We start from the raw sequence: 22,010 nt of genomic DNA on the forward strand, positions 1-22,010 counted from the left end.
TTTTATATAGCAATTCATTGAGAGAAAGATGTATTTTCGCTCGCTAGCTAAAATGGGTATAAAATCACCCTAAACACAATATTGTTCCCGCGCCCTGCATGGGACAATTGAACCAAGTTTAAGTGGCAATTATTAAAAAAGAAGTGATTTTTTTTCTTGCTCGCTACACTATAGTTTGCAAAAAAATGAAATTAACGTCGCTAACAAGTGAATGTTCCCACCCCCAACTTGCAACAATACCAGTTTATATACCAAACGTTACTTAAAGATTTTTTTTTGCTCGCTCGCTCGCTCGCCAGAAGTGAAAATTAGCACCGCCTTTTTTGTTTGTTTCGGTCGCTTGCCCCCCCCTGAAGGAGTACCCAAGGTACGCCACTGGCCTCATGAATATGTATTTTATCGATAGTATTGTTTAAGAAACCGGATAATATATTTGACCTCATTGCGTCACTTTAATTATGCAGATTTATGCATGACGCAAGCTACTCGCACAAACTGAGAAGATTTAGTTCATTGAGAATGGGTGAGTAATTGATTGAAACATGAGTAGATTAAGTGAATTTAGTCATCAATTTTGAAAAATCTGCAATAGTCTTCGTGATCTACGGTAATTTCGTTACATTTTGAGACAGTTCTCAACAGATTTTTGGGGAAAAGACTAGGAAAATATTGCTCTTGAAATTGCACTTTGATTTTCATCGTCATGAAGTAGTTTGACTGCGGTTTGCCGTCATTACACCCTAGTATACTCCAGTTAGGGCCCCGGGGTTTCGGCAGGCCTACCCCGGGAAAATTCGGTGCTCATCTTTATCAGATAAGACTTTCTAATCGGGTTTTATTTCAGATTTGATCGTCATCATGAGTATAATTCACCAATCATCGATTGAATTTAAATCTAGATTTAACGTTACACCTTAAAATAATCTATGAAGCATGATCGTTTTGATAATCCAAGTGGATTAATTCTTGTTAACATCTTTAGTAGATGTGGACTCTGAATCTGATGGCTCAGTGCCATCCGTTCGCTCAGTTGCATCATCGGTACGCGGTGCGTGTCAACTTTATTTAGACCAAAATTATATGTGACCATTGATAATCAACTCCAAATCCTATTTCATTTAGATGTAAACCTGGAACTTATTAATACAAATGTTAAAAAACAACAACACTAGGATTTGCTTATTTAATATTTAGATTTTGTGTGGGTCCAGCGTGCTTGTCAAGTTGTCATTAGCATATGGAAACGTTTGCTTGTATTTGTCTCATAAAATAATTTGACAACAAACTGACTCCCACACGGTGTTGAGTGCTCAGGGGTCACAGGCCACTGGCTTCATCGGGCAGGTAGTTCCATTATGTGAATGGGTAAATTAACTATTACAAAATGAGGGGACACATTATAGTGTACAATAGGGACACACATTGTTTTTATTGTGCAGAACATACTCTTTTATTGACTTACTTATTGCATGAAACTATAAAACCAAAATGCATTTTATATTCTAACAATTGGAGTACAAAGAATAATAACAGGTGAATGAAATGCATTAAACATCACAAACACCCGGGGAGGAAGCATTCATAAATTTGAATACATAATAGTTGATAAACGACTCCGATGAAACTATAAAACCAAAATGAAATTTGCGTTCTGGCAATTGGAGTACAAAGATTGATAGCAGGTGAATAAGATGCTTCTACAGCAACACAAACACCTGGGAAGCTAGGAAGCATCCATAAATTTGAATAATTTAGTTGATAAACGACTCCGCATGTGAACGTTTGTTGGAGCAGAAAGCAGTGGATTCTTAAAAGGAAAGTCCACCCCCGAAATAAGTTTGTTTCGATAGAGGCAGAATAATAAGAAAATCAGGTGAGAGAAAGTTTGAGCAAATTCTGAATGAAAATAAGAAAGTTATGAATTATTGAAGTTGTGATCAATCAAATACAAATTGGCAACTCTGTGACTTATTATACGAGCTCTTCTTCATTTGCTTTGTGCATAATATTCCATAAAATCATGTTTTCTTCGTTATTGATGACGGAATATATATTTGTTCCTTGCAGGGGGAGTATAGAAACATATTTGCAATTATTATATTTAGGGTGCATGTATGGTTGAAATTTTTCTTGAGGGAAAATGAAAATTTTAGATTTTTTTAGTACTGAGCAAATGGAATTTGAGCTCGCATGATTCGTCATAGAGTTGCCAATTTGTGTTTGATTGATCACAACTTCAAAAATCCTAACTTCCTTATTTTTAATCGGAATTTGCTCAAACTTTCACTGACTTGTTTCTCTCATTTTTCTACTCCTATTAAAACTAACTTAATTTCAGGGTGGACTTCCCCTTTAACAACACGAACCCATTTAACAGAATGTCGGAACGTAAATTAAATTTGGCGCGGTTGGAAATGCATCTTTCTACCCTGCGACTTTAATGGTACGATCCAGTAAATTAAAACAGTAAAATGGCTCTTATTTTAAAATTACTCATTAAATAAAACCCAAAACTTCGGTGATATCAGAAAAAATATGTTATATCTTACTAATAATTAAAAAAAGATGTATAAACATTGTGAAAGTGTCGCATTTTACGATAAAAGACACCGATTTAGCGTAGATGGTCCTCATTAGTGGGCTTGCATCAGGGAATTCAAGGTCAAAAGGTCAATTCAGACGCTGATAAGTTATTGGTCGAGCCTTTTTGTTTCCTTTATTCCGACATAATTATACAATCAATCAAAACAAGTTTAATACTAGAAGAAAGCTAACGATTAGTATTTTCATTAACCGCTTGCCCCAAAGTCGCTTGACCACAGTGAAACGAGTGAGAGCTTGCAAGAGCGGCCAAAGTGTGATTGAAACTCGCTATTTGTTATTCTTCAACGCAAAAAGAGACGTCATTGTGCTGGATAAATGTATTTTTTCCGACGAAAGTACAGAACATTTGCATATGGTCTTTTTATATTATACTTTATGAAATGTTACCCGAGTGACTTCCGGGCGCCCCAATGCTGGAAAGAAACGCACATTTTAGAAAACTTCACTTTTTCATGGAAAAATGCTTATTTGTTCTATGCACGCAAGTCAGATTGAGCGGATGATACAACGTTTCCATATGGGCCTAGATCTAGACCTTATAGATCTAGATCTTGACCCCTATTATTAATTTTAATGTATAAGAGAATTTTTTTTCTCCAAATTGTGCAGTTCATGTTGATAAATCTATTTTTGTTTGTGTGAGAGAAGACCCCTAGTCCACAATTATGTTTACTTATGTAGTCCACCTCTTCTTGTTTTACTTAACCAATTCTACATAGAGTCTAAGGCTACTTTATATTCATAATCATAGGCCATATAAAACACTTTTTGAGGCACGAGTTCAATCTTCCATTTAGTTTTACTTTGTACTGTGGTCCATTAAATAGAAATGTTGATTTCCACACCATATTTAAATTAAGGCCAACCATGCCACGAAAAGTAGCTTTTATGCTACATCTATTTCTATTTTGTTACAGAAAAAGGGACGCCTTGATTGTCATATTGTTTTTGTTTTCTTTTTGTTCCAAAAGATTGAAACTGATGAAGAGCTAGAAGGAGTTAACTGATTAGTAGACTTTACAACATTTTTTATATTTGCAAGATGAAGCTGAAAGTCCCATGCAGGTAAATATTAAAAGACCACCTATTAATTCACTAAAATGGAAATGGAACTAAGTTTATGTTGCAAGCGTAAAGTGTGGAGGGTATATTTTGTTCTAGTTCGGCACTTAGCACACAAATATTGATATCTTTCCTTTCTTTGTTAACAAAGGGAATTGGTCCTTATTTACAGGAGGTCCTGTGTGAAGAAGAACAATGTCTAATGCACATTCAAAGCACTACATGATCATACATGTAGGGTAAACACAGGAACCTTCATCATTTTTTTTGTAAGTGGTCTTTTTACTTCTTGAGCAATGCAGATGAAGAAGAACACAAAATAAAATTAATGAACGTCTGTTTATAGGATGTATTATGGTTGATGTGTATCCATTATTATCACTTTTAAATTGAAGTAACTACATTGTCTTCTCTCATGTAGGATGATGCTTCTCTGTAGTGGATGATGAAGGCATGCTGGTTTACAAATAACAGATATTGACAGGATCATATCTAGAGATGCGAGCCTACTATACACTTCATACGAGCAAGTATGCTAATAAACATGCAGGTACCCCAAATAAACTATTGTGGAACACATATCATGTAGAAAGTTATAGATCTGACAAACATATTTTGTATTGTCCATTGACTTGTAAAAGCATACTTGACTGAATATCACAATTGTGATTTAGATTAAAAATAAAATGTCAATACCGTATACATGAAATATAAGTCTACATAACGTATGTTTCAATAGCATTATTTCCAGTACATTCTCTGTTCCAAGTTGTTTGGTCATTTTATGGCCCATACTTAACCGAGTATTATTCAATTATGACCATGAGTTTACATTACAAGTACATTGTACATGTACCGGTATTACTTATTTCATACTTGTCTGATCCAAGCTCCATCAGGCCCTTTGTCTTAATGGGATCATCAGAAATAATCTAACATGTGGTCAGTACCTAGTCTTGAAGGAAAAATAGTTTAGGTTTGCCCCCTAGAATCCCAAGTGAATATTAGTCCTTCCTCTTTTTGTCAGAGCAGGTATCAGGGTGTATGTTATTAGTTGTTGTTTATTTTATTATACACTGTATCTTATTTCATTTTTCCATTCAACAGACTTGGATTATCATCACAGCCCTTTCTTCTGAAAACTAGGCTACAACTTCATCGATGAATGCAGAAGACATCTACATGGGACTACGTCTTAAAGATGCCACCCTCATTTAATGAAAGAGGACAGTAGAGATGGGTTTAAACTTGAATATTTACATACTATTTATTTATTAGTTGTATTATATGTTTGTAGAATACCACATTTAAACAAAGCTAATGAATTTATCATCTTGTCAACTTTCAAATAATTAAAGATAACTAATCATCAATGAATAAACATTAACATTTTAACAATTTCAGCTTCCATCTTATAGGATGAAACTGAGGGCTGGGCAGAAAGAAATTTCCTTGAAATTTGAGTGAGTGATAAAGATCTATTAGTCTATATCAAAGACTGAATTAATCAATGATATTTCAATTATAATTATACATGTTAAAATTCATTTACCTCGGTCTATGGACTTCTGTATTTGAAGTTTTGTAGATTATTACATTATTGCTGCTTCAAGTATTGTATGTAAGAAGGTTTGAAAGACAACCCTCTAAATGCACTAAATATGGAAACTGCTAATCATCATTGCCTTTGTATCTAAACTGCTAATTTGAATAGAATCATGTTTGGTACTTTCTAGCTTAAGAAAACAGTGGGGGGGGGGGGGGCTTGTTATCCTCTTCCTGGTGCTGTTTCTACATGGACCGTGTAACGGGTTGCAAAAGTGTAAACAATATTATATTTGTTATATGTTTATATTAGAAGGATTTAGAAAATGAAAACGCTTTGAATTATAGAATTACTGTTGCTAGAAGTAATGGTAGTATTGATGTGTAAGGGAAGGGGGTAGTTTTCCCAGTGAAATTAACGGTATACCATTGTAAAATTAATAAAAAAGAGAAAAATATTCTTAAAAATAAAATTATAAAGAACATGGGCCTCCTAACTAACTAACCCTGGTACCACTTCTGGAGTTTGTTTGTTTTTTTGTTTTTTTTTTGAGGGGAGGGGGGAGGGGGGCAACCCAATTCAAAATTTCCAGTGTTAAATTCCATTGTCTTTAAACGAAAATGATGTCAAGATGTTGAAAAACAATGTTTCACTTTCCATTTTCAAGTTAGAAAATTTGAATAAAATGATTAACATATTTTCCGATCTCTCTGGTCTCTACATTAAAAATGTTCAAAGCTCCTGCAAAGGCTGCAAAAAGGAAAAGTGAAGATAATCCAAGTGAAATGTAGACAGTAATGGAGTGAATATGGAATGGTTGATCGTAGTTGATAACGAGTAAATGTAAATGAGTGGTATTACGACTGAAAGTGAGACAGAAAGGAACTGCAAGAGGTTGTTCAGTCAAGACAAACCGTTAGTTGCAGAAGATAATTTACGAAAGACAGAGAAAGACAGAGAAAGGGAATCATTAAGGTACGATGGGAGTGGGTGGAGAAAAACCATCCACTTAGCCACATAATTTGTTTGTCTAAAATAAGGAAACTTTATACATAAGCATATTTGAAATGTATAATCGTAGCCAGAGAATGTGTTGTTATATGGCTTATAGCATGTTTGATTTAATAAAACAAAAACAGACCCAGTTATTGACAGACTAAAAAGGGAATAAGATCGAGACATTAAGAATATCAGTATTTCTTATTCAATGAAGTTAAGGCCACTCCCCCATATTAAAAAACAACAACACAACAACGAGAGGAACTTTTAAAGTCCACTTCCCGATGCATCCTGGGTACACCAGCTGTTATACTGGTGATCGATGATACGAGTTCGAGCGCGTATTTCACCTAACGGTGACCGCATCAGAATAATCCACGCTGATTCGCTGAATCACTTGCGTTGCTAGCGCGCAGCGTGATGAATAAATTACCCATAATTCCGTACAGTAGATTATTTGACCTCTCTAATTGCGCTGATACGCGTATTGTCTTTTACCATGTAGTGAACATCATTCCAGTACACTTTTCGTGGGGAGGATCCTACAGAATGCATAATTCATAAGGCTTATGAATTATGCAAGGGCTTATTTTGGCTTCTAATGGATCCGGACAAAATGGCGGAGCTTGGGGGGCCTGGTTTAAACACTGATTTAACGTCCTTCTGGCTCTAAACACTCAAGTATGGGTTGAATGAGGTGCTGCGAATAAGGATCATACGCACGTCATATCCATGTTAAAGTACATAACATAACAAAACTTAAATAACTTTTCAGCATAAAGCGGATATATACCTCTTGGCGCAGAGAAAATTCAAGAAATATAATTGATGCAATTTTATGTAGCGTAATTACTATTGTTCTGCATTGTTCAAGCAATGTTTGTTTTTAATATGTTATCAATATTGAGTCCAGGAGGTCTAATATATGAAGTGTTTGTTTGTTCTGTCATGATTGAATAACGACTTGCTCTTATCTTCCCTAGGTAGATATAAACATATTATCTAAAATCATATTTCGATCATCCAGTCAGAGTAAACTCTTGAGCGTACGTAAGGGAGAGAGAGAGAGAGAGAGAGGGGGGAGATAGAAAGAGAGAGAGAGAGATAGAGTGGGGGAGGGAGGTTGGAGGGGGTGTCTGTGTAATGTTTATATTACGCAATGATTAGCTTCGCCTTCAGGTATCGATGTATACCTTTTGATTTGTCTTAGTATGACGTTGCTATTTCAGAGTTTCCGGCCTATATTCACATGACCTAGACATATCTTTCCTGAACCCAAACGAGGACCCCCCCCCCCCCCTCCCCTGTCTCACTCCCTCACATTGAAGACAATAAAATAAATTAAAATAATGTTGTCTGCCTATTGTTGTATAGTTTACAAAGATTTTGTATTAGTTTGGTGGAGAATAGACTTATATTTGCTGAGAAATAGGGTAAAATGTAAGCACATAATTCACAAACTATAAGAAAGTGTGCAAAACACAAAATACTGATATTTTTACATATCTCCAAATAAGGGGCAAAAAACATTGTCCAAATGAGTTTTTTTCAAGGAGTCTAACGGGCCCGCGAGTCAAGGGGCGACTGAAACCCCACGGCGCAATGGAGGTGAAGGTCGATTCGGTCGATCGAGGTGGGATCCTCTCCCTCGGGGGAGGCGCACCACCGCCCCGCCATATCCGCTCCGTTCGGTGTGGCGGAGGCAGAGCGGGCACGCTAGGACCCGAAAGATGGAACATCTTTTTTCTGATAAAATGGATCCCAATGAACAAAATGACACCCAAAAAGTAGGATCATAGGGGGTGCACGGTAGCCCCCTCTGGCCCACGGACTATAGCGAGTTACCTCTCCCAATTTCCTCCATTTCCCCCCAAAAAAAATCACGAGATACATTCATAACCCACACGACAGTCAAACCACTTCCACACTCCTCGAATGAGAACAGCTTTCGCACTAAAAACAATTGTTTACACCGGTCCAGTATTTTGGAATAACATAGATCCATCTTTTAAACAAAGTATCAGTCTATACACTTTAAAAAAAAAAGTTAAAGATTAAACTTTTAAACACATATACATAATCGAATCCCGGTTTGTTTGACTCACGACTCAATCTCTGTCTCAATCTCTTTCTCCCTCATTCTACTGATCTAATTTCCTTTTTCTAGAGCTTTTGTTTTTGTCTTCTACTAATTTCCTCCATTTTTTCTCTTTTTTCCTCTTTGTTTTATCCCCCCCCCCCCCCTACCAATTAAGAATTTCTTAGCTACATATTTGTCTATTTATTGATTTCTATAAAGCAAACTTAGTTCATGTTTTATTGTAAAACAGCATCTGAGGAAATAACACTTCAACAAACTCTGCTTCAAGTCAGTTCCTCTTTTCACGTGCTATTTCCATTATATTTATCGTTTCATTGCATATTTGTTGTGATACAATTATTATTGTATTATGCTTTGCATGAGAAACAAAATCATTTGAATCATTTGAATCAATTTATGTTTCTTGAAAATATGACATCATAGAAAAGGGTCCTAACTTCTTACCTTTAATTCTTGAGTTACAAAAAAAAACACAGAAATATCTTATTAACCAGGGGTATGAATAATTGAGTTGTTCACTATATGCGACATGGACTGTAATGTGACTAATCAACTTGATACGTCATACGCATGTGAAGTAAAACTTCAATACAGCTCATAATTGACGCGTCAGCTAACGTATAAATATGCTTACTAGACCGGCTAGGACTTTGAAACAGATCATTGATATTTACTCAATTTCAATCTCGGATACTAAAGGTCGAGTACATGAAGTGTGTGGGCGTATAAGTTCGGTCGGTGATGGAGGGAATATTAACGAAGATATATTATAAGAACCGGCAAGATTAATGCTGGGTGTACGAGTTCGTCGATAACGCCATCTTCGGCGGCAAGAGTAAGGAATATTTCGGCCAGATTAAGCTGGGCGTACGAGTTCGTTGATAACGCCATCTTCGGCGACTTGCAGCACGTGTAGGGACTATTACAGAGATAAAATATTATACGAATCGGCCAGATAAAGCTGGGCGTACGAGTTCGTTGATAACGCCATCCTCGGCTTTTTGCAGCAATTGTAGGGACTATTAATTACAGAGATAAAAATATTATAGGAATCGACCAGATTAAGCTGGGCGTACAAGTTCGTTGATAACGCCATCTTCGGGGTGGGGGGGGGGGTATGGGAATTCAATGAATTATTGATAATTTATTGCATTTTCTTCTTCTTTTATTTATGGGAACTGCCCCCTACCTAGCCCCCGCTGTGTACAGTCATGGTTCAGTGGCAAAGCAATGGCCTCGTAACTGTGAGGCCCCAGGATCAAAGCCGTGTTGATGTGCTGTATTAGTGCCCTTTTGTGGGGCATTAATCCTCATTATTGTCATTTATGACTTAAAGTGACTTGGTAACATTGTTGAAGGTTGATGAAAAAAATTGCCTATTTTTGTATAAAAAGTTATTTACTATCTTCCTTGTACTGTACTAACCCTCTGACATGCAACAAATCCTGAAAAAATTCTCAAACCACGAAGATATCTATGGTTTTCTTTGAAGGCGTCGATGTACGACAGCCTCTAGCAGTGATTAATAGTAAATTCTTCCAACCATTTTTGAATTTTCCCAACCGTTTTTCTATGAAAAAAAGACATAAAACAGGCTATACACAAATCTGCCAACACTTAAATGTCGGGAATGGAATGTAGAGCCATTTTGTTGCTTCGTGAGATTTCTATTCACCTTAAATGTAATTAAATTGTAATGATATAGTTGGGAGAAATAAGGAATCGATCAGATCAGTTTTTCCCAATTTATACCATGAATGATTGTCCGTTTTCACTCAAATTTCAGATTATCTTTAATTGTACATCTAGCATTGAAGTCACTACCTTAACACCACTATCTCTCATCTGAACAATGTTACCAAGTCCCTTTAAGGGCGTAGAACCCCTAGTTAATAAGCATAGTAGCATACACATGCATTAGCAGTCAAGCAAAACAAACATTATTATTCAATAAAATCTGAGAATGTATACTATTATCTAGATCTATTAGGAATAAATCATTTTCAAAATATTTCCATAAATTGGGGTAAAAAGCAACTGTGTATTTAAGAACCAGACCATGTAGGCGTAAATGGTTAACTTTGATGGAACGACAAAAAGTACAACCAACAACATCAATGTGCATGGGCATATCCTGTTATCTCGAATTAGGCAGAGGCGCGAAAAAAAAATAGCAAAAGCAAAATCAATGTATTGTCTAATAAGCCATTACAAACTTTGTAAAGCTTTTGCACTGTTTTGCATCTTTTCTTGCTTCAATGCAAGTCAAACTTTTAAACTCTGAAGAGAGTAAACACCGATTTAAGGGTACCTAATCATTGAACTTTATGATGTTCTTTTGATAACGCGTCAAGTAAATATTTGCACTCGATTGGCATAAAATACAACTACATTCGCGAGCCTTCAAACCATTTAAAACGTAAACAGCTTGTTTGTTGCTTGTTGCTATCTTCGTCTTGATTTTTGTTTTAACTAGAACTTCAAGATACAGCTTTAAGCATCGCTGTGAAACCCGGTCTAATATCTGCGAATCTCGCCATGTCGAATAGTGAATTGCATTTTTCAACTTTTAGGATGCTTCAGACATGTCAGCGATTGATAATGACATTTTGCTTGCCTTCAAGTCGAATTTGCGGTGATTCAACATTTACTCCAAAAAAAAAAATTGGCTTTATTTTGTTAAAATAATTATAGCGGTAGGGATAGGGTTAGTATTGGGTTTTAGATTAGATTTAGGGTAAGGGTGAACGTGGAGTATAATTTGGGCTCCAGGGCTGAACTGAAAATTCACTTAGGGCAAGATATTAATACCCAGTATATCTCATGAGCAATGGTCGTTTAACTTTGTTTTGTCGTGCTTTGTGCATTTCCTATATGTTGATGAACAGTTTAGAGAGGCACTTTGATCATGTTTTAAGTAAATAAAACAATAGAAGTGAACAAGCAATTAATAATTCTGTCAACTTCACATTAAAGTTTTGAAGTTGATCGTTATGTTTTTGCACTTCGGAGAGCATTTACCATTTAACTCTTCATAATGCCTTGATTTAAACAATGCAAGTTGTAACATGTGCATGCATGCTCCCACCCCTTCCCCCTTCTCTCTCTCTCTCTCTCTCTCTCCCTCTTCAGTTCTCTCTTCCGTACTCCCTCTTTCTCTCTCTCTCCCCCTCTTTAGTTATCTCTGCATTATTCTCTCTCTCTCTCTCTTTCTCTACATTTCTCTCTCCAATACCCCTCCCTTTTTTAAAAATACTTCTCTCTTCAATACACACAAAACAATTCTCTCGCAAATGCTCCTCTGTTACATGTAGTGTCATTTATGTGTAATCCCCCTCCCCTTCAAACCCGCATAATCTGCCATTAACCAATGTTCAAGGCGAGGATGAAATCTATGTCCCGTCCCTCTGGTGTTAAATACATACTTTTATACCCGTTGATGACAATGGGTTGAATTATGACTGTAAAATAATTATACACTCCCCGCACCTCGATTAACTTTCGAAAACACTTTACGCAGAGAGAGATATCAACGCCAGACGTTTATTCCAATAATTTATTAAACATTTTGTTGCAAACTCTTTGATTCTCTAGCAAGTAAAATTATATTAAGCTGATGAACGATCTGGTAGAGAAACACAACATTAGTAATTTGTTGAGGAAGACAAAGAAATGGTATAAGTAGCATACATATTCGCAAGAAGAAAAAAAGTCTTGTCACTTTATTTCTTGCATGATTTTCAGAGTATCATCTACATACATTTTCCCCGCCATTGTGATATACATGATGACAAGTGTATATGACTTAAAATATAAAATATCATTTCTAGGTTCAACTAAATTTGCCAAGTGCTATACAGAAAAAACATAAATTTGCAATTTTGAGGATACAAAAAACACAAGAGTTGCTTGATTTGAATAGGATGCCAGCTTAAAGCTCATATAATATTTGCCCACAGATAGGTCTGCATACTGTACATACGATTATTGTTTAGTTACATTCAATGCGAAGAACATTTCTGTTTATACACAGTACTAACGATTGATGTAACAAGCGCATAGAAATATGTTCATCTATGTTTTTTTTTAACATATCAAGAACTTACGGAAGTTCTTTTCATTGTGAATATTTGCAGTGTATGACTACATCTATGTACAGCCAAATGAGTTTCTGCTGGTAATAAGCCAACTGGTAATATGTTTTCACCATATTGGCTTACATTTACACCATGTCTAAGTAAGTCTTCTTATGTAATCTGTGTATTTTTCCGTTTAAACTAAACATTTAAAAAATATTATTTTTAGGAACTGTAAGGTCGGAATAGCATTAACATTATGGTCGGAATATCAAACACGGTACTATGGACAACGACATAAAATTAAACATATAACATATGAAAAAATATAATGGATGAAATCAGAATTATAATCCCAACAATTACAAAGGACATTATTATATATCATAAGAAAACATGTAGCAAATAATATACAGAATACAATGTACTAATGGTAGAACGCCTGGTATGCTTCCACCAGGGTATAAAATGTTTTAGAAGAGATGCTCTTAAAATAAATTCATGATATAATATTTAAAAAAATCTTTTTCCCCCTTTTTTTCTTTTCTTTTAGTTTAACATGCATTCAAAACATTAAAACAAAACAGTTACAAATACTTTTTTGTTGTTTTAGATCTGGTTAAACAATAATCTAAAACAAAATCGAGAGCTGATTGTGTTTGATATAAACAGCTTTGTATACCTTAGTTTAACGGCATCACCAACATGAGAGGAAATCGACTCACTCATTCTTGCTGAAAGTCACATGCTCAGCCCACACGGACGCACACATACACACACGCACACGCGCACGAATATACACGCAAGCACACGTGGCAAGACATTTTGGTCCGAATTCTTTAGCTATATCATGTCATATTTCCAATTTGAAGAATTTAAATATGTATTTTTGTTCTTTGTTATATGCAATTTTAGGTGCAACGCCTATTAATTTTTAGTGAGTGTAGGTCATCTATTTCCTTTGTTGATCGATCCGTCTGATCTTTCATATCCTTACGATGTACATCGATTCGCCTATAATTCGTTCCATAAAAGACTGTCCATGTGGTCTAGTCGTCAAATTTCCACGTAGTTTAAATGCCATCGACTACGTAATTTAGAATAACGCTTTTTACTGCTTACCATCCCAAGTTGTTACATTAAAAAAAAACTATATGTTATACTTTGCGGACAATAAATTGTGTATGTGGCCACAAAAATATGAAGAATAAATCGATAACATTTCTAACAGACACCTGGAAAATTACAAGTTTACCAGGCGCATCAAAGACCAAGACTATATGAGACCGAATACAAGAATAGAAACAGGTTATATATGCATAGACAAGGTTGGTAAAACTGAAAATGGCCCGAATGACAACTAACCAGCCTTAATAAACAGATATGTTTAGTTCGTCTAGCTATACACGTACGTGGACAAATAAATGCAAACGGAGACAAACAAAACTCTAAAGAAACTGTGATAGATATACTTATGTACAGAGTGTTGTGTATTATACAATCAATGTTTATACTCTTTATTTAAGTTATTTATTATTTCATATTCATTATTCATTCATTGACTTCGTTATTGTTTCATGTATTCGTCTATTTACTGATCTATTTCAAAATGGCGGTAGATACATAAATAACAACGAGCGTTGCAGCTTTTTTAATGGAAATGGTTCGATTCTTCTGATTCATATACAGATTTCCTTTAAAATATACAATGAAATTTAAAAGATTAATATTATAGGATTGATCAAACCTAATATTTGTTGACAGATTAAAATACAAGAATAAATTAAAATTGCTCCGGTTTTAATAATAGACTCTTGTATAACTACTAGATTTGATTTAACTTCTATATCCAGTTATCTTGCCAAAAAGAAAATTAAAATCTACATTAAAAACATCACGCTCTGCATGCTATACTTGTAATATTTCAACAATTCACATTTTTGAAATTATATATGCGGTGTTTGGATGCAATATGGTGTACTTAATGGTCATAAAGGTTATGTATATTACTCTTTTTAACCACCCCGGCAGTAGATAGTGTATACAAAAAAAAATAAACTGGATTTATTTTTTCTCGCCTGCGACGTCTCATGTCCACAGACGCTTCATCAGGCCGACCATGATGACGTTCCTCGACCACGTCACCGTGTTCATGGGTCAACAATTATTTGGTGCTAAAGACCAGTCATCCTGATAAAGGGTCCCGGAGTGGACCTAAAACATCGTAAGCTAAAATAATGTAAGTAAACCTGACATGATGAAGATTATCTGGTGATTCCTTATAAACTGAATGCTTTCTGGGAAGCATCCATTACTATCTTTACGAGGAAAATTAGCAATATTTTCTCTGGGGATGTATCAGTAAGAACGAGTTGAGAAATCAGATCTTCTTCGTTACTTATGATTCCGCCTACATGGCTTGTATCCAAGGTGGTGGATTCCTCGTTGGGTTTCCCACCAGGGGTAATCTCAGACATGTCTTCAGATAGGACTTGTATTTCATGGCTTGGCGATCGTTCAGAAGGTTGAATGCTACTAACGTTGTTCATATCATCTCCAAGATGAACTTCTTCAGAGGACACTTCTTCAGAAGTCACCTCAGTTTCATCCAAGTCCTCTGTACTGCGCTCCGGCGATTGGTCAAGATGTTGACTCCTACTTGCATCTGTCAAGTCCTCCTGAGTTTTGGTCGCCATGTCTCCTGTATGCCCATCTCGAGGAGTGTGGTTACTAATTGCTGTAGCTCCCTGAAGTACCTGGATATCAGTGTGTCTTTTGGTCCGGTCCTGTTCTAGAGAGGTGTCATCTGTATTAGAGAGTTGCTGATCATTGTCGTCTTCGTTGGCACATTCCGAATCGATCTGTTCTTCTGCTACACCTGACCGGCAGCAAGAAAGAATAGAAATAATTGTTTTTTTTTCATCTCAATTGGCATCGAATTGGAATTATCATAATTGTGTAGAACTTATCGCATTGAATTTCAAATTGCTTGTATTTTTATAGTAGTAGAAGAGAACTTGATGTTACTAGTCAGCATCTGTTTGAATTTGTTTGTGTGCACAGCTATTTTTTCTGCATTACGTCACCTTGGTATCTAAAAACATGGGCCGTATTGTACACCAACTATAACAGTATGTTGCTGAAGTGTTGAATGGGGTCCTTATTACGAAACTACAATCGTTATTAATGAACATAAACTTTACCTTCGCTGAGATGCAGGTCTGCAAGGTTGACCAACTTGGCAGCGTGCAGTGCCTTCGTAAGCTCAATCCGTTCATCTTCCCTGGACACACCTCTTCTCCATTGTTTCAGCATATGACGAGTTCCATCACTGGTAACTCGGTTGAACTTGACATTGGTCATGAGCGCTCTCTGTTCATCATTATGTAGGATTCCCAGCTGACCAGCAAGGCTGTCGATCTTGGCTTCATCGTAAAGATCGTCAGCTATCTGCTGCAATATGCCTGCAAACTCATCGTCTGGGGGCTCCTCTCTAGAATGGTACACGGTAACAAAAAAGACAAACATGGGGTGGTCATAGAACGTAGGTATGACGTATACACTTAAAAAGTAATTGAAATCTTTACTTCGGTGAAAAAAAATAACGGGAAAATGCGTTCTTCCAGTGATGAGACCATGCTCAAATTACTGATTATATATTCATGAAAGGATTTCACTTTTAACTATAATAATAATAATAGATCACACTTATAACGCGCCTAATACATTGTTTCTAGGCGCAGTGGTGCTGTTGTCCCAGCAGCCATTAAGTGAAGTAATATCCTTACACGAAATAAAGCCGGGACGACAGCACCACAAGTACACAATATTATTCAGTACACAATTACAGTATGTTATGCTATGTTACGTTACAAAATCAAAATTACAGTTTGTTACAAATAAATGAATAAATCAGCTTAATCTAACTTAAATTCTGCTAAAGATGACTTATTACATAACAAATAGAAGTACAACATCATTTATATATTTGACATGTTTAGAGAGACAAAATTCATGGTATGTTTTTGAACAGATGGGTTTTTAACATTACTTTGAAAGTGGATGTAGAAGGAGCATTTTGAATGTAGGACGGGAGGCTATTCCACAACTGGGGGGCAGCTACAGAAAGCGCTCTATCCCCGTATCTGGTTTTCACACGAGGGCCAGGAATTAGTTGAAGGTGAGAGGAAGTAGAAGCACGCAACCTGGAGGAGGGGGGTTTGGATTTTACAAGACTGGAAAGGTACGTGGGGCATTCACCGTTACGGATTTTAAAGGCAAGGAGAAGAATTTTAAATTGGATACGTTGAATTATTGGCAGCCAGTGGAGATTGCGGAGGATTGGAGTAATATGTTCATAAGGTCTTGAGCGGGTAACTAGACGAGCGGCAGCATTTTGGATACGTTGAAGAGGAGCAAGGTTTGAGGGTGGCAAATTAACAAGGAGGCCATTACAGTAGTCTAAGTGGGAAGTGACAAATGCATGAATCAGTCGTTCTGTGGTGGGTTTATCTAAAAATTTCCTAATTTTGCCAATTTTGTGGATACCATAAGATGCAGATTTACATACTTTCCTTATGTGAGCCTTCATATTGAGAGCAGTGTCTATGGTAACACCCAGGTTTTTGGCCGATTCAGAGGTACACAATTTTGTGTCATCTAAAACAAAATCTGGCAAGGGCAAGGGTTTACGAAACTGAGATGTGATGTGAAGTAATTCAGATTTGTCACTGTTGAGCTTAAGATAGTTTTTCTGTGCCCAACATTTCACATTACTAATACATTCTTCAAGATTTGTTAAGCTAACCGACCGGTGACGGGGTTCAAGGATCACATACAATTGTGTATCGTCCGCATATGTTACATGGTGTATGCATCCATGTCCATTTATTACATCGCTGAGCGGACTCGTGTATAAAATAAACTCGAGCGGCCCGAGGACCGAACCCTGGGGCACGCCATGCAAAAGAGGGAAAGGGTTAGATATACTTTTGTTGATTACAATTCTCTGTTCTCTATGTTCAAGGTATGATGTAAACCACTTTGAGGCTGTGCCACCAATCCCGAACGTGTGGCAGAAGCGTTCAACCATAGAATGATGATTGATAGTGTCAAACGCTGCTGAATAGTCTAACATTACTAAGGCTACTTCTTGACCCTTATCAACTGCCAATAGTAAATCATTGTACACTTTGAGCAGTGCAGTCTCTGTAGAGTGAAACTGCCGGTAAGCTGATTGCATGTCAGAAAATAAACAATTATCATTAAGATATGCTTTCATTTGATTAGCTACAATACGTTCCATGATTTTAGCAACAAACATAAGATTCGCTATAGGGCGATAATTCTTTAAATCATTACGATCTAAATGGGGCTTTTTCAACACCGGTGTTACATGAGAAGTTTTAAACGCACTTGGGACAATACCAGTACATAATGACTGATTAATAAGCTTGGTAATAAACGGAACCACTTCATCAATAGAATCCTTGAGGAGAGTTGTTGGTATAGGATCAAGCCTGCATGACTTGGAAGGACTCTCCTTAATAGTTCTTTGTACAGTTGCCTCGGATACTACATCAAATCCATTGAAGGAGTGGTTGCAGGGAGACGAGCTGTCAGCAAGATTGCAATCACCACCTAAGGAAGAGACGATGCCTTGAACTTTCTGGTGGAAGAACTGTCCAAAGTCATTAGCTAGCTGCACATCGGATGAATGTTCAGGAAGGATATGTTCAGACGCAGGTGCAGTAAGTTTCTTCACAAATCTAAAAAGCTGTTTAGTATCACACTGTTCTTTGGTTGATGTTAAGTAGTGTGACTTAGATTGTATCAGAAGTTGGTTGTAAGAGCAGCACTGATCCCGATAAAGCTGACTATGTATTTCAAGACGAGACTTCCTCCATTTACGCTCAGCTTGACGACGATGCCGTTTCGCCTCTCGAACTTCATCATTGAACCAAGGGGCAGACGGTCGAAGAGAAACGGGGATTGTGCGCTCTGGTGCGTGTTTGTCCAAAAGTTCACGCATTAAATTACAAAATTTGTCTGCGAGCAGTGATGGATCCTCAGAGCAATATTACCATAGACTTTAATGCAGCCAAATTCTCATTTTTTTTTGTTAATGAGTTTTAATCTTTTACTCACTTTTGGTTCTACATAATCACATGTAGGTGGTCATAGCATTTATAAACATGATTTTGCATCCATAGAACATAAGCGCTGCCGTACTTGTATAATTGTTATTGACATTTTAGCACCACTCATTTTACACACAAAAGTACATTCCATAATAGTGTTGTCACAATAAGATAAATAATGCGTCCATTGTCATGTTAAGAGTAAATATATTTCATCTCACCCTGCTTGTAATGTATCACTCCTTCCCAGTCCTCCGGTTGAATTATCCTCAAATGATGATGTGCCTTTCATGAAGGAATGAAGTCAGTTTGGATGAGCAAAAACAATAAGATAAATATTTTGAATGATCTTTATCGTTCACTACATTTCTATGTTTTTTTTATACTTCTAAAGTGTCTATAATAAACAAGCATTGCATAGCTCCAGTTTTCTTGGATAATTTAATCGAATGGCGTTATTTCTGACATAATGACAACAAAAACAAACAAGAAACATATACATTTATGTTCAGGATCATTATGGACTGTGATAAACTCGATATTCGAAGTATTTCAAAGTAGCAGAATAGGGTATAGGGAGCTATATAGACCATATTGGACTTGATAAGCTTCAAATTATAAATATTTTAAAAAGTGACAAAAATAGAATATGAGTTATATAGTATTATGTATAATAGACAAAAAAGGAGTTGAAAGGGAGAATGAAAATAAAGTCTTACCACCCTGAGCTTGTTTTCCAGAAGTTACCCAAGGAATGAAACTCCATTGATGTGACTCTGCTTTCTTCATCTGTTCTGCAGATCGAATCTCACTTTCTAGTTGGATTTTGGTTCTCAGCCTCCAGGTCTCACGCTCAAGTTGCTCCAAAAGTTGTTCCTTATAATCATGCTTCTTCTTTAGCTCTTCAACTTGCTGTCTTAGAGTCGTCTCATTTCGTTCTTTCTCCCCTACGGTTTCTATTAAAGTGTCTACGCGTTGTTGCTTAGACTCGAGTTTCTTCGTCATATCTGCTGCCAATGAGCGCTTCTCTTTCTCAGATCTTGCTTTCTCTTCCTTTCTTCCTGTCTTTAACTCTTTAACTTGTTGTGTCAGCGTTGTCTCATTTCGCTCTTTCTTCCCTACGGTTTCTGTCAAAGTGTCTACATGCTGTTGCTTAGAATCGAGTTTCTTCCTCATTTCTTCTGCCAATGAGCGCTTTGCTTCCTAAGATCTTCCTCTATCTTTTTCAGCTTTTGCTCTGTCTTCCTCTCTTCCTTTCTTTAGCTCCTCAACTTGTTGTCTTAGAGTCGTCTCATTTTGCTCTTTCTCCCTTACGGTTTCCGTCAAAGTGTCTACATGCTGTTGCTTAGACTCGAGTTTCTTCCTCATTTCTGCTGCCAATGAGCGTTTCTCTTTCTCAGATCTTGCTCTGTCTTCCTCTCTTTCTTTCTTTAATTCCTGTTTTCGCTCTTCGACCTCTGTAAACATCTTCTGAATCGCTTCTTTCACCTCTTTCTTGGTTTTCTCATAGAACAACCTACATCTTGGATTCGTGCATATCTTCTTCAGATCATCAGCTGCTAACGTTATGTCACCTTCTTGGAGGCATCCACGTAGAAGGTCAAGCCACTGCAGCAGATTCTCATCTGAGTGAATGTCACTATCGTAAGGTACTTCGTGCATACCAGTGATCCCGAGCTGCTTCAATCTATTTCTCGCTTTGGGGATGTCTCCGTCATGTCCGTCAGAAAGAATAGCACACAGAGGGACGCGGCCTATTCAATCGAAACAAATTCAATGAGTTAAACTCGACATAACGTCCAAACTCATGATATTTGTATGACATCTACATACCCCACCTACGTCACATAATATCCTTTTTTCTTCCAGGGGGGGGGGGTAACACAAACGAATGGAGAAAATCTGAAAATCTGAAATACTTCACTCAAAACTCACATCTTCCTTTAGACATTTAAATTATGCTAACTTTATTGGAGGAGCTCGCGCATTTGAATGTTTTTTAAACAGATAAATGGCACCATACAAATGATGTGAATCATCATCATCATCATCATCATATATGTGTTTTTATCAGTATTCTCAGTGGCATATAATTTCCTGCCATATTTAAATTTTAAAAAGAATGGGCAAAATCGAGTGAGAAACGTAGGGAGGGGGAGAGAGAAATAAGGGTGATAAAGGAAGGAGACTGAGGAGGAGCCGGTATAGGGAGTAAATGAAGTGAGTAATGAGATAGTAATATATTTAAAACTATGATGATGTAAATGAAATGTAATATACTTGTGGTAGGAAAATCAGTCGGGACAATAATGTTCTAATAGACTGATGATGTTGTTTATGATAAAAAAAAGGTTGAAACATGATTGGGAAATTTAAAGATCGGTAGTTAGTGAAAATTAATTGATAAATAAATGAATGAAATCAAGACCAAGTTGGACTAGATTAAAATAATATCGGTATTGGTGTAAGCATTGCCATAATTATATTTAACTTTAATCACCCCCATGTCTCGGCTCAAAATTAGAAACCTGTATCCAGTACAAGGAAAATGGATATTAAGCACCTAATTGCATGATATAGTATACAAGCAGATAAGTGGAAGGTATATTTCTATTTCATGCTTAATTTATGTTACATCCAAATATAATGTCAAAGTCGTTTCAGATATATTATTTATGTTTAAATTGTTGACTGTGGATCGTCAGATCATGGCCGTATGTCTCACGTAGATCCATGTTCAGATGATTAAGGTCAACCATGTCAACACGGGAGCGGGTAGATGTTGGGGGAATGGTACATAGTACACACCATGCCTGTTTCAAATGAATTAACAGAATGGTCTCAAAACCCCAAATCTTGTAAAATCACCGTGATTATTCGATTGGTTACCAACCGAGGATATGAGATGATATGAGCATGCATATTAACTCTAATAGAAAAAATGAATCTTGTTCAAGCATTTCAATGGATGGTATGATAATCAAATTAATGGGGAAATAGTGTTATCACATCGGCCTATCATACATATTAACACAGGCCTACACAAGCAGAGGTAAGTATTAACATGCAATTTACGAAGAAAGGAAAACGTATATAATTTACAAAATGAACGGAAAAGGGGCTTGTAAGAGTCCACGATATCAACGTGATCAGAATTAATGGTGTGTAATTCATATGGATAATATAGAAAACTTAGATAAATACTAGATTTCAAGGTCAAATCATGTACTGTGGCATATTTAACTCTACTCTCGATCTATTTTTCGTTATTTCTTGACTTTGACATAATCCCTTTGATCCTTTTTCTTTCCCATCTGTACATAAACCATATATTCCTACTTAACCTCTGCACTCAGAGAGCGTTAACTCATTTATGTCTCGATTTGGTGTCAGCTTGGGTTTGTCCATATTAGATCGCCCTCCCATGGATGGGTTGTTCGTGCTCATATGACATATGACAAACCTAGGTCTTCGTGCGTCAT

The 22,010-nt window shown here is 36.5% G+C and overlaps 1 long non-coding RNA gene across 1 annotated transcript; it reads right to left on the minus strand.

The window, feature by feature from the left end:
- Positions 1-15,781: 15,781 nt before the first annotated feature.
- Positions 15,782-19,290, minus strand: LOC105443195. Its single transcript, XR_972670.1, has 3 exons — positions 19,248-19,290; positions 18,750-18,813; positions 15,782-15,881 (listed from the first exon to the last, which is right to left on the minus strand). It is a non-coding gene; the product is annotated as an uncharacterized LOC105443195 (long non-coding RNA).
- Positions 19,291-22,010: the final 2,720 nt, after the last annotated feature.

Source organism: Strongylocentrotus purpuratus, unplaced genomic scaffold (assembly GCF_000002235.5).
Source record: "Strongylocentrotus purpuratus isolate Spur 01 unplaced genomic scaffold, Spur_5.0 spur5_scaffold_4, whole genome shotgun sequence".
Taxonomy (NCBI): Eukaryota; Metazoa; Echinodermata; class Echinoidea; order Camarodonta; family Strongylocentrotidae; genus Strongylocentrotus; species Strongylocentrotus purpuratus.